The sequence below is a fragment of the Bos indicus genome, chromosome 23, assembly GCF_029378745.1.
Source record: "Bos indicus isolate NIAB-ARS_2022 breed Sahiwal x Tharparkar chromosome 23, NIAB-ARS_B.indTharparkar_mat_pri_1.0, whole genome shotgun sequence".
Classification (NCBI taxonomy): Eukaryota; Metazoa; Chordata; class Mammalia; order Artiodactyla; family Bovidae; genus Bos; species Bos indicus.
Window position 1 is genome coordinate 5,542,026 of NC_091782.1, and position 17,655 is coordinate 5,559,680.

The following is a 17,655-nucleotide window of genomic DNA, read 5'->3' on the forward strand; positions in this document are numbered from 1 at the left end:
TTGTGGGAAGACAACGTGGTGGGACACAGATCAACAGATCAACAAATGAAGGAGGGAATGTGGGAAATGATGATTATCCCAAGACTCCAAGAGTTTCCTATCTGACCTGAATTCAGTAGGACTCACTTACTGAATGAGAGCATTTCTTCCCGGGGAGAAATTAATTTGTATGTTCATTCAGCCCAGATTCACCGAGCACTTTTATATTTCAGATAGTGTTCTAGCTGAGGAGGATAAAGCGGGGAGCAAGAGGACAGGAGCCCTCCCTGTCTCTTAGGGCTCACCTTGAGACGAATGCAAGACACCTGAGCATCTAACACATAAAACTTCAGATAGTGATCTGTTGAAAATAAAGTAGGGTCAGGGGTCCTGGGTGGTTTTGTCTGGAGAGGGTATGCAGGAAGGACTCTCTGGAAGGGACCTTTGAGACCTGAATGAAGGCACCTGTGATAACGTTTGGAACAGAGATTTGGAGGCAAAAGAAGAATCGAGTGAGACTAGAACACACCGGTGTGGATTTGTTTGGTGTTCATATGCTCAGTCGTGTCTGACTCTTTGCGACCCCATGGACTGCAGCACACCAGGCTTCCTGTCCTTCACCATCTCCCTGGGAGTTTGCTCAAACTCATGTCCATCGATCGAGCCCATGATGCCATCCAACCACCTCGTCGTCTATCGTCCCTTCTCCCCTTCTCCTCCAATCTTTCCCAGCATCCGGCTCTTTGCTAACGAGTTGGCTCTTCGCATCAGGTGGTGCGGAGTGGGCAGGATGAGAAGTCAGAAGAGTGACGGGTGAGAGTCAGCCAGGGCCAGAGCGCTTGCAGGTCTGAGCGCCCGTGATGGTTAAAGAACTTTCTGGCTGCCCCGTGAGGGACGGACTAAAGGGGGCAGAGCGCAGACCGTCCGTTTATCAGGCACCTTATTTCGGACTTTCCCTGCCACCTCCAAGTCCTCCAAGGTAACTGCCTATTTATTTGAACGCGAACTTCCCTCAGGTGTTCCGGCAGCTTAGGTCAAAGGCAGGTCCACCGGTCAGCCGCTGGACCAGGTGACTGATCCCGGCGCCCGGAGGCGGGCCTGGGGCTCCCTGACTCCGCGCGAGGGATGCGCTCGGGTCGCCTCGCTTCGCCCTGGCGCCTTCCACCTCCGAGCGGCCTTGCCCTGACCTGCTTCCCGGGAATGCCGGGCCCGCCTCTCCCCAGTCCCAGCGGGACGTGAGCTCCTCTGGCTCCTAGCGGGGTTCCCCGGCAGTTCGCACTGGGGATTCGGATCCAAAACCCACCCTCTGGCCTCGGCTCGCGGAAAGGGGGCGGGTGGGGGCGCGAACCTTATCTCGGGCTCCGCCTCCGAGGCCGGGAGCGTCCCGCGCGCTCCGCACCGGCCGCCCGGGGCAGACGGGCTCCGGGCTCCGGGAGGGGAGGGCGGCCGACCCGCTCCGGCCCAGGTGGTGGCAGGGCCGCGGCCGGTCACTTCCAGGACCCCCGGGCCCCCGCGGGGCTCGCCGCTGCCGCGACAGCACCCCTGAGCAGGGACGCGCGCCAGGTAAGGCGGCCCCTTCTCCTCTCCTGTCCCTGCCGTGACGGCGAACCGGGGACCTCCGGCTGGAGCTCCCGCGTCTGCAGGGTGCAGTTTCTTCCCGCGCGTGCGGAGGCAGCGAGTGAACCGGCAGGCAGAGTCGGCACCCAGGATGGAGGCTGGGACCCGGGATCTGTCCCGCAAAGTTCCTGGGTGGTCGCATGATCTCCGTAGCCTCTCTGGACTCTGATTTCTGTTCGGAGCATTCTGGCCTCTGAAAATGGATAGTGCGCGGTGATTTACTCCCCTAAGCTCATCTATCTGGGCCGCGGTCTTTCTAGAAGGGGCTGGTGTCCGCACGTGCGGCGCAGGGAGCGTGATGCCGAGCGCGGGGTGGCGGGCTGTGCGCGGTGCCCGGGAGGTTCTCTGAGACTGCGGCCCCGGAGGCTCACTCAGGGGAGCGTGACAAATCCGGGGCCGGGACAGCACCCAGTCAATTGTATCGGAATCTGTGGGAGTGGGCTACACACTTCCCAGGTGACTGCCAGGTGGTATGGCTTTGGGAACCAGTGGCTGAGAGCCCTGCTTCTCCAAGGAAGGGGTGTCTCTTGGCAGCAGCAGCAGCCTCCCCTGGGAACTTTCAGAAATGCAAACTCGGGGGCCCCGCTTGGGAGGCGCAGACTATCCGAATCTGAAACTGCGGGGTAGGGACCAGCCCGCTGTGTGTTCCTGGACCCTGCAGGTCAGGCTAGCGCTGGCTCACTGTAGAGGGCTCTGGGTCGGGTTTCAGCGGAGGGAAGGGCAGACGCCTTTGGCTTTCCTTCCAGAGAAGGGAGGAAACAGACCCCTTTTCTGAAAATCTTAGATATTTATCAGTAGGGTTCTACCCATATATATATATATATATATATATATATATATTTAAATGCCGTGGACTTTGGAGGATTCTGAAAAGGGCGGAGACTTAGCCATCACCTGGAGCGAAGTTTCCTGTAGTAAACATTTTCTATTTTTAAGAGTTGAAAGGAAGCCAAAGAAGACATGCACCTAAGAATCTCCTGGCTGCAATAACACCAACATTTGGCCCCTGATGGGGCTGCTCCCTATCATCCCTGTCATCAGTACACTTTACAGGACTCATATGAGGTATGAGCAATTGGAGGTTTCAGGGATTCATGCCAGTTCTCCAGAGTGCAAGGAAATTCAGCCTTGCAGGTCTCTGAATTCTCTGAGTGGCTCCTTTTTTTTTTTTTTTTTTTTTTTTAATAGAGATCTGAGATTTCAAAATTTTGGCGAGAAAAATAATTCCAGCTGTTCGTAAGTCATTAGTACAGAAATAGAATGACTTTGCAAATAGGCTTAAATGGATCTGAAAATCTGATGTTGGAAAAAAAGCTAGAAGAGGCGTGACTGTGGTCCTACTACATGTGTGCTGGGGTGAACACTGCTCAGTGTTCTGCGCGGAAAGCAGTTGCTTTCCAAGCTGCTATTGTCAGAGCCAATTTGTGATGAGGTATAGAGACCTTTAAGGGACAGGTTCTAAGCTTGTGTTCAGAGAACTGGGGGGAATACAGGTTGTGGTGAGGACTAGGAGCCTCGATCTGAGGCCCAAGATGCAGGTTCAAGACCTGTTCTTCTGATTCTCTGAGCTCTGGGGCAGGGGTATAACTCTGTGGGCCTCACCTTCCTCATCTGCAGAATGGGCAATGCCATTTTGTTGTCAGAGTTAAAGGAAATAATGCTTCCAGCATAGTCAATGACATGTTTGCTAGTCCAAAATGTACGCACACACACAGACACACACGCCAACTAAAAAGAAAATAAAGACCTAATCCCCAAACACTTTGAATGAAAACTATGTGGAGAACATGGTCACACTTTATATTTACATGAATTTACGTGTCAGCCTCACCCTTAGAATTTACAGTTTTTCCTTCTTACTAGAATCTGAATATATGGACATCCTCTAATTAGCTTCCTAATTTTACTCTATGTTTTATATAGAACTTTCTAGAACAAAATTTTTCTAGTAGATTATCTTCAAGTCAACAGCCTAGTTTTTAATCTACTCACTGTGTATGGTAAAGGATTTTACCATCTGGTGGAATTTATAATCTTCACATTCAAATTTAAACAGCCTTAAATCTGGCTCTCCAGAATATCATTCCTTCTAAAAGACAGTTCAAATGGTAGGCCTGGCATGCTGTGGCTTCCAAGAACATCAGTTTAGAAGTCCTACCTGGTGTTTCCTAGGTTCTTGGGAGAGAAAAATGAAACGTTATGCAGTTACATCAAGGTTTGCTCAAGACAATGTGAGAGAGAGCCAGGTGAGGACACAGCAAGGACAAGCCTCAACTGGCAGAAGGGGCAGGGGAGGCCATTAAACTGTCCTTTTGTTTCTTAGCTGCAATAATTTCACAGTGCTTCAGAACCACATATAGAAGAAGCAACTCCTTTTACAATATTTGATTGGAACTGATCTGGGTGATCCTTTTAGAACCAGAGAGTTCTAGTAAAAAAAAAAAAAATGGGGATTAATTCCAAGAAATATGCCACTTGATTCTGTACTTTGAAATGCGTCTTGATTCACCTTTAATTTCAGTGATAAATTGACTATTAGATTTCCAACTTAGGATGCAATTTTAGGACTCATCTTCCATCTTTGAATGTAAGAGATTGTACTCTTTCTGTTACCAGTCTTCTGTGACTTCTAGAAGACTAAACATAATACAAGTTTCAGCACATAAACATCTTGGTTACTCCATTCAGGAAATCGGGTCTTCATTAGGATACTTTGGAAGTTACAATGTAATGTCATTAAATTGAATATGATTAGAATTTAATGTTATTAAATTAAATGTAATTGCAACTTAATGTAAGTAGGGTTTTCTTTTTGGCTTACTATGTATGAGATGAGGAGTGGCTCTGGGCATGAAAAGTGAAGATCAGAGGCACTTCTCTTGATGGGGAAAATGAAGGCGTGTGGAAGCAAATTAAAAGGCTCAGTAATAAAATTATGTATCCTGGATAATTTAACTCAAGAGCTGAGCATCTGTGATGTTGCAAGTCAACGACAAGATGAAGCAGCCCAGTGAGTGGCCAGTTCGGAAAGATGCTAATGCCCCACGGTGATTTCATGATTCTCCGTTTGCAGGCAAAAGGGCTGGAGCAGAGATAATCATAAAGAAGTGAGCCTAATTGCCTTTATTTTTCATAACTTGGCTCACTTAGAAAGGTTCTGATTGTCTTCATTTCAGTTCACTTATTTTGATGGCCCACTTTGTTCCAAAGTTGACGGTTTTACCATTAAGGCCAACCTGGAAAGTTGTGTGAGCAAAACACATCACAGCAAAGGGATATACGTTTTTATTTTGTATTTATTATTTTTGGATTGTATTTCTCAGCATGCAGTAGTAACTCTTTAGTTTGTTTCATTAGCATTCTTGTGGGAAACAACTTGAAATATTTATTCCTGGCAAGCAATCCAGTCTCATGAAAAGAGAATTGGCTCTGTGGCTGAGCCTTCTCCATCTCACAGTTATGGACACACACTTTTCAGCCACAATGCCAAGCCTTGAGTCCTGACTGTCACTTACCAGTTGTGTAACCTTTCTTTGTTTCTGTTTCCTCCTTAGTAAAATTGGGCTGAATGCATACTAAGTCGCTTCAGCCGTATCTGACTCTTTGTGACCTCATGGACTGTAGCCCCCCAGGCTCCTCTGTCCATGGGATTTCCCAGGCAAGAATACTGGAGTGGGTTGCCATGCCCTTCTCCAGGGGACCTTCCTGACCCAGGGATCAAACCTGTGTCTCTTAAGTCTCCTGCATTGGCAGGTGTTTTTTTTTTTTTTTTTTTTTTTTTTTTTACCACTGGCACCACCTGGGAAGCTCTAAAATTGGGGAATAGTACCTACATCAGGGGGATTATCATGAGGAGTAAATGAGTCAACAAACATAAAGTTCTACTAACAGTAAATGCTTAATAAGTATTTCCTATCATTTCTCCTTGGATGTTAATGGTTTAAGCTGATGCTCTCTTTTTCTCTTTTCACCTCTGAAAATTAGATCCTGAAAAGGCAGTGGTAATTCAGGTTATGTCATTTGATGCTTTTTCTGTTTTAGCTAGTAAGAGAATTTGTTTCTGAATAAATGAAGTCCTTCAACTTTCTTGGAAAATAATACAAACTTTCGAACAACGTTCTAAAAGTTGCCAGATGCTGCTAGTGCAGGCCTGAGACCGCACTCGGAGAATGACTGCTTCACCCACTAGTTCCCAGATGCTGTTACTGCGGGCCTGAGACCGCACTCGGAGAATGACTGCTTCACCCACTAGTTCCCAAACTGGACTAAACATTGGAGTCACCTGAGATCAGAGCTGTAGCATGTTGATGCCCAAACTGATTAAAAAGTTAATCAGTTGGGTTAATTTATTATGAAATGTAGTTGTCATGTGCTTTGAAAAAGAGAGGCTGTGTAACATTACACCTTACCTGTCTATATGGAATTCCTGTGCACTCATAGCATTTTTAGGGATATTATAATTTGTCCAGTCGAAATGGGGAAAAAGACTTGGGGACCTCATTCTTGGCTAAAAGCTCAGGAACAGTCAGTGGTGGCACTAGATAACAACAGGCTTCCTGTATTCTGCTCAGTACATTTTTCATTCAACTGCCTTGTCTTCTGAAAAATCAGATAATGTGGTAGAAGCACATAATCCCAGATAAAGTGCCCTGGGAATCCTATGGATCTGCCTGTCTCCCTTGACCCAGTTTGATTTTTGATTTCAGGGTTATTTATTGAAAAGCTTTTCTAAATGAAAATTCACTGACATCACCATAGCTAAGTGTAAGAAAATAAACATATAGCTATCCATTGTGAAAAGGAAGAGTTTTTTTATAGCTAGGTTAAGGATCTAGTTGAGTTTTTCCTTTTTGCCGTTACTTTAGCAGTTTGGCTTTTACTAATGAAAAACTCAGAGGTATCTTTGAGAATTTCAGGAAACATGGACAGTTTCTCAAGTCCAAGTTTGGTGACCGTCTGGGAATCCTGCCAGGTTCTTCTGTTCGATTCACTGTTTAATTTTTGTTTTGACTTGTCTTGTTTTGATATAGGTCAGTGTAGCCACGATCGCAGTGTTATGTTACCCGCTAACTGTTTGTTTTTACAGTTACTGGTGTCAAGAAGAAAAGATTAAGAACTGACACAACTTTCTTTTTAAATTCGAAGTAAAAACTTCTAGTGAAGTCTGAGCTTTATAGGAAGTTCTTCTAAATATATTCTTTGGAAATGTATAGCCTTTTACATTTTTATTATGTAACAGTGGTAAATAAAAACAAACACTCAGAATATATGTTTTACATTTTTATGGCAACTTTCAAATCTATAGGTGATTCAATGAAACAAAGTATTGAATGTTTTATAAATGCTAAACCTTGCTGTATTTCTCTACTGAATTAGGAAGAGGCAGTTTGATTCCAACTCAAGGGGCTGTCTAGGCACTCACCAGTACCCAGAATTAGATACAATATTAAAGATAAGGAAAGGAGGAACATTCTTTGTAAGTGTTCAGCCAATAATTACACTGTGGTGAAGTGCCTGTCCAGCTTAACTGTCCTCTGGGATTCAGAAAAGTTACTTTGTTCAGTTTAGTAAGTCTATTGAGAGCCAATTGGCAGTTTTCTTTTTTCAAATGGAAAGCTCCTTTTAATTTATTATGTAAAAATAGCACTTTGTACCTATTTTTAAGTGAAAAAGTGTATAAGGCAAAAATAGTTTTGATTTAAATTTATGAAAATCAACAAGTGTGGCATGATGTGTCACTGTTTCTTTTCAAACCATTTTGATTCTCATTTAACATAATGTCTTGAATTAATCTTTAGAAAGGGCTGAATATGATTTTTTAAAAAAATATTGAAATATAGTTGATTTCCAATATTATGTTAGTTCTAGGCATACAGCACAATATTCAGTTATGCATATATATAAAATATATAGATATATGTGTATATATAGGTATATATTGGAGAAGGCTATGGCACCCCACTCCAGTACTCTTGCCTGGAAAACCCATGGACGGAGGAGCCTGGTGGGCTGCAGTCCATGGGGTCACTGAGAGTCGGACACGACTGAGCAACTTCCCTTTCACTTTTCACTTGCATGCATTGGAGAAGGAAATGGCAACCCACTCCAGTGTTCTTTCCTGGAGAATCCCAGGGACAGGGGAGCCTGGGGGGCTGCCGTCTATGGAGTCACACAGAGTCGGACACGACTGAAGCGACTTAGCAACAACAGGTATATATGTTCTTTTATAGGTTATTACAAGATACTGAGTATAGTTCTCTGTGCTGTGCAGTAAGTCCTTGTCGTTTCCTATTTTATGTATAGTCGTGTATAGCTGTCAATACCAAACTCCTAATTTATCCCTCCCCCCTTTTCCCCTTTGGTAGTGGTACGTATGGTTTTTGTTTCTGTGGGCCTATTTCTGTTTTGTAAATAGGTTCAATTGTGAGATGATTTTAGAGTCCACATATAAGTGGTATCATATGGTCTTTGTCTTTCTCTGCCTGACTTACTTCACTTCGTACATGATCTCTAGGTCTATCCACGTTGCTGCATGTGGCAGTATTTCATTCTTTCTTATGGCTGAGTACTATTCCATTGTGTATGTGGACCATATCTTTATTCATTGACAGTTCACAGCAGCACTATATACAGTAACCAAGACATGGAAGCAACCTGTGTCCATTAGAAGATGAATTTGATTTGAATTTATATTATGGCAAGAAGTGGAGAAGTTACACCAGAGGGAGGCACTGTGGAGAAGAGAAAAACCCAAGGTCCTGAGAATGCGGCTGACTCCTCCACTTCTCTGTAGAAGCTTCCCTTTTCCTTCTGGCAGTGCCTGTCCATCCTTTCGGAGTTCTTTTTCTTTTCTTTTCTTTCCCTGTTGAAATCACTTGTTAGCCAGCACTTCTGGACTAAGGTTTGAAATGAGAGAGAGTGAAGGATGCTTCCTGAGGAGCAGGGATGCCAAGGTAGCTGTCTTAGGTAGAGTGGTTCATACATTTCCTACTTAAGTCCCTTCGGAGTGAGGAGGAAGCAGGGATGAAAAGAAAACGTGGGATTCAGAACTCTTGATGGGATATGGAGGCGCATGGAACCTTATTCAAACCTTATCCTGTATAAGTTAGTGCAGCAAGTTTGTCAGTGTGGGATGTGACCTACAATCTAAGTTATATGTTGTTTTCATTCTGCCAGTTGAATAAGAGTAACAGTATTTGTACACGAAGTACTGAATAAATAGACATACATTATTTCCAAGAAGGCTATGGACCAGGAAATGGGAAACCTGGTTTCTCATCCCAGTCTACCACTAACTTACTAAATCGGTTGCTTATCAGAAAAGCCTGTAGTAAAACAGACTTGGTAGGCGTGATTGTAAAGTCTTCTTTCATTTTCTTTTTCTTGGTGAAAAGCACCATTTGAGACCATCATGGATCACGTGAAGAGTTGTAGCTTAGACCATCTGTGTTCAGAGGTGAAGTCAGTTTGAGTAAAACCCTTTAGGAAGTTAGTCTCTAGAGAAATGTAGCATTCATTCCAAAAATTCCTATAACAATATTCTTGAATGTTCACTGAAGATGGATGTTACTGTGCGTGGGAAATAATGAGATAGCAGATCTTTGTATTTCAAGAAAATTGTATTTTCCTTTTCATGATGGCTAAACAAACTTTTTTGGCCTCCATATGGGAATTATATAAAACATATTCACTGGTCTTTTCAACACTTGGAAAAAAATTCTTATTCTTAAGTATGGGTTTATAAATGAAATCATGTTTATATGAGTAATCATATTGTAGTTTTGAGCTCAAAATTGTTTGCCAAAATGTTAACAGTTGCATTTTGACGGTAGTATGATAGATATTTTCTTTCCTGCTTTTCTTTGTTTCCTCTATTTTTTAATACACATGTATTACCTTTATAATGAAAAAGTAAATACATAACTACATGCTTTTAGAGGAAGCATATGAAATGGTAATTTTGAATACTAATACAAATGTATTAGTGATATAGATACAAATGTATTAGAGAGATAATGATGTTACAATGTGATTCATTTACATTCCTGTAATTCACAAAGCACTTGTATGAGATGTACTTTGAAATACCAGACACACTAATAAGAGATAGGAAAATCTGGTGAAAATGATAGGTGTGATTTTTATTAAAAGCAGAGCATCACTTTCTTACTCCTAGTGAGTGCCAAAAGAATATTATGTATTCTAATCCTGTAAAGCCATCGAGGATTATAGCTAAGATCGGGGTTGGGGGGGTATGTAGTCGTAGCCCTGCCACTTAGCACCTGTGTGACCTTGTTCATGGTTCTTAACCTTTTAAAGCTTAATTTTCCCATTTGTCAAGAGAGGATCAAAGGACCTACTTCATGCTGTGGTCAAGAGTGTTCAGTGGAATAATACACACAAACTCTTAAACATAGTGCCTGGCAGGGAAAGGTACTCAAATTAGTTATTACCACAAGTGAATATTCTTCCTACTTCTGATCTTGTTCACACGTCTGATTTGGGTATCTACCTTGTGGAAAGCTTGCTGCTGCTTTAGATGAGGTATCCTCCAGGCAGCCGGGGTCATGGCGGACAGGTGACTCCAGACTTTCACCCTTCTCCATGTTGTGCTGGGGATGCAGGGAGCATGTCTCCCAAAGCTAGCAGTGCTCTAGGGGTGCCAACAGAGGCTTTGCAGAGCAACTCCTGTGACTCTAAGTACTTATTATGGAGTCTGGGAGGCCAGCATCCTTTGCCATATGGCACAATCCCCAGTGGTTGTTGGGTGGAGTTGGAAGTGTCCTTAGGACCGACTTGCAGCTGCAGATGGTTTGTTATGAGCTCCTCCTGCTGCTGCTAAGTCACTTCAGTCGTGTCCGACTCTGTGCGACCCCATAGACGGCAGCCCACCAGGCTCCCCCATCCCTGGGATTCTCCAGGCAAGAACACTGGAGTGGGTTGCCATTTCCTTCTATGAGCTCCTAGATTTTAGCAATTGTAGAGGTTTCGTTGGTCAGGGTCCTGGATAGTCCATCTTATGCATGCATGTGTGAAGTCACTAGAGTCATATCTGACTCTCTGCAACTCTGTGGACTATAACCTGCCAGGCTCCTTTGTCCATGGGATTCTCCAGACAAGAATACTGGAGTTGGGTTGCCATGCCCTGCTCCAGGGAATCTTCCCAACCGAGGGATCAAGCCTGCATCTCTTATGTCTCCTGCGTTGGTAGGTGGGATTTTTTACAACTAGTCGGACACGACTGAGTGACTTCACTTTCACTTTTCACTTTCATGCATTGGAGAAGGAAATGGCAACCCACTCCAGTGTTCTTGCCTGGAGAATCCCAGGGACAGGGGAGCCTGGTGGGCTTCCGTCTAGGGGGTCGCACAGAGTCGGACACAACTGAAGCGATTTAACAGCAGCAGCAGCAGCAGCGCCACCTGGGAAGCTTGACTCCCTCTTGTTTTCCTCTGTGAAAATTAGAAAATTGCTTTGTTTCCCTGAGAAGGCAATGGCACTCCACTCCAGTACTCTTGCCTGGAAAATCCCATGGATGGAGGAGCCTGGTAGGCTGCAGTCCATGGGGTTGCTAAGAGTCAGACATGACTGAGCAACTTCACTTTCACTTTTCACTTTCATGCATTGGAGAAGGAAATGGCAACCCACTCCAGTGTTCTTGCCTGGAGAATCCCAGGGACGGGAGAGCCTGGTGGGCTTCCGTCTATGGGGTTGCACAGAGTCGGACACGGCTGAAGTGACTTAGCAGCAGCAGCAGCTTTGTTTCCAGGCAGATGCAGCTCTGGGTTTCAGTATCCATTTGCCTCCTCAACTAGAGACCTTTGTGTGGCCATAGCACAGAATTTTATGTATTTGTATAGGATACATGTTAATTCATCGACTAGGCAAATATTTTTCCAGCTGTTTCCATAGATTAATTCCAGATCCTAGAGATGCAGCAAAAATGAGACACGATCCCTGTCCTCCAGGACTCGCAATCTCTTTGCAAAATTCACTGTGTCTGCTTTGTCTATCAGGGTTGGTATCATATCACGGAACTTTTAACCCTAGTACATTGCTGCTCTCGGTAGAGTGCTTCAAAGAGGATGTCATGGTTGATTTCATATGTTAATTGCTCCCATACCCACTAATCTGAAGGTTTATTATTGGGGGTCCCTGGTTGGGTCTATGCTCTTCTCAAAACTGTGGTGAACTCTATATGTATAATGTATATCAGTAAATTTCTACAAAGTGTTTAGACTAGGCACATAGTCTACCAATCCAAAAACTAAACAAAAACCCATGATGAATTGAATTGAAGTGATCATGGCTTAAAATAGAAGGAAGTTATGGAGACGCTGGGAAAATCAGAATCAATTATTTTTAGACTACACATGTCAGAGCCCTGAAAAAAAATGTAAATATTTTTGAGCTCTGATTCATTCTCAATTAGTTAATTAAGTGAATGTCTGGCCAGTTACCAATATAGGATAGTGAGAGCCATTTGTGCATCTGTATTTCCTTAACTGTGCCTCGAAATATTTTTAATTTTTAGCTGGATAGTGTAATTTCACATTGGACACTTTTCGGCCAGACCTATTACATCATTAAATGCTAAGCTTGAGTAGTGCAATGAGTTTGTGTGTTTTAAATGTTTCTACATCATCTTGGATAAGGCTGCCAAGTTGAATTTCATATCTCCTATCTAGAAACCTGCCATGTTATCCATACTTGAGCCTAAAACAGTTTAAGTAAGACTAGTGAAGCCATTATAATTTCATATTTTCAAACTTGATTTGAATACTAATGACTTTAAGAATAAATGTGTGCATGTTTTCCACTTCATTCCATCTTCAGCTTTTCTGCAAAGATGAGCATGTATCATAAAGATAGCTGCAAGAAGAGCCTCTTTCCCCTTCCTCTCTATAGTTGTTTTCATGTTGCCAATCCTTAAGCAAGGCCAATCTATTTCTCAAGACAGTGTCCTCAAGGAATCCGATTATTACAGGGTTGCCATCTTCTCAAATGCAGGCAAGAAGAATCCTAGCCCTGCTCCTCCAGAGGGTAAGACACTGCTACTTTTACTGTTCAGTTCAGTCACTCAGTCGTGTCTGACTCTTTTTGACTCCATGGATTGCAGCACACCAGGCTTCCCTGTCCATCATGAACTCCCGGAGCTTACTCAAATTCATGTCCATCAAGTCAGTGATGCCATCCAACCATCTCATCCTCTGTCATCCCCTTTTCCTCCTGCCTTCAATCTTTCCCAGCATCAGGGTCTTTTCCACTGAGTCAGTTCTTCACATCAGGTGGCCAAAGTATTGGAGTTTCAGTTTCAGCATCAGTCCTTCCAATGAATATTCAGGACTGATTTTCTTTAGGATGGACTGGTTGGATTTCCTTGCAGTCCAAGGGATTCTCAAGAGTCTTCTCCAACACAGTTCAAAAGCAACAATTCTTCAGCTCTCAGCTTTTGTTATAGTTCAACTCATATCCATACATCAGTTCAGTTCAGTTGCTCAGTTGTGTCCAACTCTTTGCAACCCCATGGACTGTAGCACACCAGGCCTCCCTGTCCATCACCAACTCCTGGAGTTTACTCAAACTCATGTTCATTGAGTTGGTGATGTCATCCAACCATCTCATCCACTTTCATCCCCTTCTCCTCCCACCTTCAATCTTTCCCAGCACCAATGAGTCAGTTCTTCACGTCAGGTGGCCAAAGTATTGGAGTTTCAGCTTCAGCATCAGTCTTTCCAATGAATATTCAGGACTGATTTCCTTTAGGATGGACTGGTTGGATCTCTTTGCAAGATCCAAGGGACTTGCAAGAGTCTTTTCCAACACCACACTTCAAAAGCATCAATTCTTTGGCACTCAGCTTTCTTTATAGTCCAGCTCTCACATCCATACATGACTACTGGAAAAATCATAGCTTTGACTAGATGGACCTTTGTTTGCAGAGTAATGTCTCTGCTTTTTAATATGCTGTCTAGGTTGGTCATAGATTTTCTTCCAAGAAGCAAGCATCTTTTAATTTCATGGCTGCAATCACCATCTGCAGTGATTTTGGAGCCCTAAAAAATAAAGTCAGCCACTGTTTCCACTGCTTCCCCATCTATTTCCCATAGTGATGGGACCAGATGCCATGATCTTAGTTTTCTGAATGTTGAGTCTTAAGCCAGCTTTTTCACTCTCCTCTTTCCCTTTCATCAAGAGGTTCTTTAGTTCCTCTTCACTTTCTGCCATAAGGGTGGTGTCATTGGCATATCTGAGGTTATTGATATCTCTCCCAGCAATCTTGATTCCAGCTTGTGTTTCATCCAGCCTGGCATTTCTCATGATGTATTCTGCATGTAAGTTAAATAAGCAGGGTGACAATATACAGTCTTGATGTACTCCTTTCCCTATTTGGAACCAGTGTGTTGTTCCATGTCCAGTTCTAACTGTTGCTTCTTGACCTGCATACAGATTTCTCAGAAGGCAGGTCAGGTGGCCTGGTATTCCCATCTCTTGAAGAATTTTCCACAGTTTGTTGTGATGCACACAGTCAAAGGCTTTGGTGTAATCAATAAAGTCTACTTTTACTGTAGACAATTTCAAATTTTGACTTTTTTCCTTTAAAATCTTTCTCCTGGGATTTGTTTTCTGAGAGCCATTTCTTCACGTGTGCTAACAGGGAAAGAAAGAAGGCATATTTTATTATCTGCAAAAGCTGCAAGAATGGGTTCTCTTTCTGTGACCATTGTCCTCATTGGGGAGTTGCCTGTGTGCTCAGAGTCATTTTGTCTGACTCTTTGTGACCCCACGGACTGTAGCCCATGGACTGTAGCCCACCAGACTCCTCTGTCCAAGGAGTCTTCTAGGCAAGAATACTGGAGTGGGTTGCCATTTCCCACTCCAGGGGATCTTCCTTACCCAGGGATTGAACCCTGTGTCTCTGGCATTGGCAGGCAGATTCTTTATCACTGTGCCATCTGGGAAGCCCCCATTATGGAGTTGGGAAGTTTTAAATGCAAAACAAGGAATTTTGATATATCAAAAGGGCAGAGAGGAGACAAATGCTCCCAAGAAAGCTTTATTGTCTTTCTTCCCGTTCACAAAAAGGAGCTACTGATAATTGTAAAAATGTTGATTCTGTGCTGTGGGCGGGGGGTTGGGTGGGTGGTGATGAGTCAGCAAGCTCCCTGGCTCCCTGGGTACCTAGTAGACTGAGGTTCCTTATGGTATGATTGGGAGGTGAACTACTTCAAATATAAGTTTGGAAGCAAAGTAAGACTCCAGATGGTTTAATGCTGGAGGTCGGTGCCGGGGAAGATTTGGTCTGTGTCATACTTTGCTTCATGGAGGAGGTGTGGCATGAGCCTGCTTCTTGAAGCATGGTTCAGTTTAGACACACACAATAGTCAACATAAATCACAGGGCTGGAAATTACCTTACAAGTAATTGTCATTTGTGATACAAATGTTGTTTATACGAATGACGCTTGATGCCTTAATCTCTCCCAATAGCATAACTAATGAGCAGATGATCTGCTGCCAGATACCGTTAAGGATGGGAAACTTTCAGCTTTAAACATCCTTATTTACTAAAAATTATTTTCTTAGGTTAAACTGAAAAATTCCTCCTTGGGGTGTCCATGCACTGGTCCTAATTCTGTACTCTAGGAGTAACAGGGACAAAAAAAATCTCTTCCACTTCAAATCCAGTCTTGCCAGGATTTGAAGACAAGTGGAACATGGTATTCTAAAACTGCTTCTTTCTTTCTTTCTTTGTCTTTTGCATGGTTTACAGTTACATCTACAGCCTAGTCAACCTTCCCTGGACATGCTGAGTATTGATTCTTTCTGATCATTGGTTGCTAAATAGAAAGGGTGTAGCCCTGCTCTTTTCTCTCTGTGGCCCAAGAGCAAACTAATTTTTGGCAGCTAGCTCACACAAATGACTTCAGTTTGCCATTAGCTAAGGCCTTTTTGTCTGCTCAGTCCTCCTGCTGTTAGGCCAACAGATTCCTTTTAAGAATTCTACAATCCAAATTTTGGATCCCAGGGTTTTTGTGTATTTCTTTTGAATTTTGTCTTATTGTGATTGGTTTATTATTTATCCAGGTGAGATCTTATCCACAGGCTTCCATTCAATCAGTTAGAAATCTTTTTTAGCTTTTCTTTATCTAGAAACTTGATTTGCATGTCATCGTTTTCCTCACTCAAATTATGGATAACCAATGAACTTGGCAGGACACATGACAGAATTCTAAAATATCTTGCCAGCAACCTCTTGCCAGGTTGGCAACCACTGTTACTCACCATGGGGGAGCCATTTGATCAGTTTTATATCCAGACTACATTTATCTGCTCTCATTTTTGAAGTGTCATAAGTACAGTCTTCTCATGATATCAGCCTTGCGCGTGTGTGTGCTAAGTCGGTTCATTCGTGTCTGACTCTTTGTGACCCTGTGGACCATAGTCCATAGGCTCTTCTGTCCATGGGATTCTCCAGACAAGAGTACTGGAACGGGTTGCCATACCCTCCTCCAGGGGATCTTCCTGACTTGTGATTGAACCCGCGTCTCTTATGTCTCCTGGATTGGTAGGAGGATTCTTTACCACTAGTGCCACAGAGGAAGCCCAATCCTATCAAAAAAGTATAGGTCAGACTGTACAGCACAGGGGACTCTACTCAATATTCTGTAATAACCTGTATGGGAAAAGTATCTGTTAAAGAATGAATATGTGTATATATATGATTGAATCACCATGCTGTACATCTGAAACTAACAACAGTGTAAATCAACTATACACCAATACCACTTCTTAAAAAAGTGAAAAAACTGCAGGTCAGTTTACTGTGATTTATTCTTGGTACTAGAAAACATCGTGTAATGCTCAGGACATATTCCTTTTGTAAGGTTTGTGAGTGCTTGCAAAAAGGAGTGACGTTTAGAATGTTTAACAACCAGAAAAGCGAGGGCACCAGCCTTGCAGCTCGGGCACAGGACAGTCAGAGGAGATGTCAGGGCAGCCAGCTGACAGCTGATCTAATCCCTCAGCCTTTTGGGTTTCCCAGAAGCCCACATGCTCTTGATCTTTAGTGGTATTTCTTTTCTCCTTTCTGTAAGTTTCTGCTGTTTATTACTTGGACTTTGAGCACTGGTCTGTATTTCACAAATGAAGATATATTGTGAAACAGACTTAAAACTGGGAATGGGTGTGATTTGTTTAAGGGCTTGATGGAAAGGGAGGGTTTATTGAAGGGAGAGCTGGAAATATTTCCAAATATGGGACCTGGAGCCCTTCTGTAGAAATGGTCACTGAAGCAGAGACGGTGGTGGTGTTTCCGGCTGAGCACAAATCTGTCAATCACAAGCTACCCAGAAAAAGTCTAGAAGATAAAGGCCAATCAGGACAGATGCTATCTTTTGAGAAATAGTGAAGAAATGTTGCCAAGGGCACTGTGAAAGGATTGATTATCTCAAGGAAGGGTAACTCTCACGGAGGGTATGATCTTAAGCAAAGGGAGATAAAGGAGCAGGGTATGGGTGTGGGTGAGAGGAGGCATTTCTTTGGAACCTGAGGAGGTCATTAATACTGAGGTGAGCGTTCCCATAATGGTGAGTATGTACATATAACTTTATTGACTTTTAGAGAAAATGAATGATGAACATTTGAAGCTGTAAGATGAGTATAATAATTACTTGGGATGTATGGTCAATAGAAAACAGTAGGGAAAAACCTAGAGTGGGCAGATTTAAGCAGAGAAACATAAACTTTCTGCCTTCCTGGTTAATGGTGTTGTATTGTTCAGTGGCTAAGTTGTGTCCTTCTCTTCATGGCGCCATGGTTTGCAGCACACCAGCTTTCCCTGCCCTTCACTATCTCCCAGAGCTTGCTCAAACTCATGTCCTTTGATGCCATCCAACCATCTCATCCCCTGTCACACCTTTCTCCTCCTGACCTCAATCTTTCCCAGCATCAGGATCTTTTCTACTAAGTCGGCTCTTTGCACCAGGTGGCCAAAGTATTGGTGCTTCAGATTCAGCATCAATCCTTCCAATGAATATTCAGGGTTGATTTTCTTTAG

General features: G+C 43.3%; 1 protein-coding gene across 1 annotated transcript in view; it reads left to right on the forward strand.

Annotated features, from left to right (window-relative positions):
• The first annotated feature begins 1,363 nt into the window (after window positions 1–1,363).
• COL21A1 (collagen type XXI alpha 1 chain) overlaps window positions 1,364–17,655 on the forward strand; it is a 233,201-nt gene continuing 216,909 nt past the window's right edge. The window contains exon 1 of the mRNA XM_070777764.1: window positions 1,364–1,542. The gene's annotated coding sequence lies outside the window, so the exon portion shown is untranslated. The remainder of the gene's footprint in view (window positions 1,543–17,655) is intronic.